We start from the raw sequence: 1,090 nt of genomic DNA on the forward strand, positions 1-1,090 counted from the left end.
GCATGGAAGTGGGAGCCAAATTCAAGAGCTTTTCAGAGTTCACAGAGAGGCTCTGAAAGAGTATGAAAGTACTAATAACACAAAATTTGTGGTGACACGATTCACCAAAATTGGCCAAACGGACCCCTTGAGTGCTGTTTACGTGTACCAGTCGATCGGGTTCCAGTGCAAGCAGGGGCAGCGCCACCATTATTGTATTCTTTAAATTAATAAACAATTTTTAAAAAATAAGATCAAAGGTGCAAATATAAAATGCACCTTGTACAGGTTCTATCTAAGTGTACACATGTGTACATTTTGGTTGACTTGTGTCCTGGGAAAGATGACAAGAGGGATGGGGTCATTTGTGAACAGTCCTTTTAAAGTAAAACTGCAATCATTCGGCCATAAATACTATGATGTATTACTACAGAGTTACTACATAAAGTTGATTTTGGACCTCATTTGTCACACCCAGGTATCCCACCTTTAGTTTTAGGCAAAGGGTTTTAATTTTGGAAAGCACTGGGAATAGGCCAGAATTGTTCCCAGTACGCGTCACTGGGATGAGGCCAAGATTCTATTCCCAGTGACACTGAGAACAGACAGACCCATTAGATATCTAGATCTATTGTTCCCACAATGATCCACATGGGCATGATGATGATGGGTTACTAAATACTAGACTATACACATGTATTTTTCTTTATCTAATGTAGATCTAGATATTTACATTACATTAGATCTAGATCTAATACTGATTTTGGAGACCACGGTACAGGACAGGTAAAAATCCTTCACGATTCTCCATTTCATCTAGAATCTAGGCTACAGTCAAGTCTTGGCCCAAGTAAGCGAAGAGAAGAAAAGTCTGAACTTAATTGAGAAGAAAGCCTTCAGTATATGTTAGAAATGAATCTAGATACCTCCACCATGTCTCCCCCTCTTTTCACTGGTCTGGTAAACTTCACCTGCGCCTCTATCGTCTCTCATTAGTCTCATGGTACCTCTTAGGCCTAGCCTAGGCTGGCAATATGGGTCCACTAAAGTAAAGTTCTTGGGCAGAGCAAACTATAAAATGTTCCTGGTCCACTTTTCTTATTTATTATAA

This window comes from Aplysia californica, unplaced genomic scaffold (genome assembly GCF_000002075.1).
Source record: "Aplysia californica isolate F4 #8 unplaced genomic scaffold, AplCal3.0 scaffold00636, whole genome shotgun sequence".
Taxonomy (NCBI): domain Eukaryota; kingdom Metazoa; phylum Mollusca; class Gastropoda; order Aplysiida; family Aplysiidae; genus Aplysia; species Aplysia californica.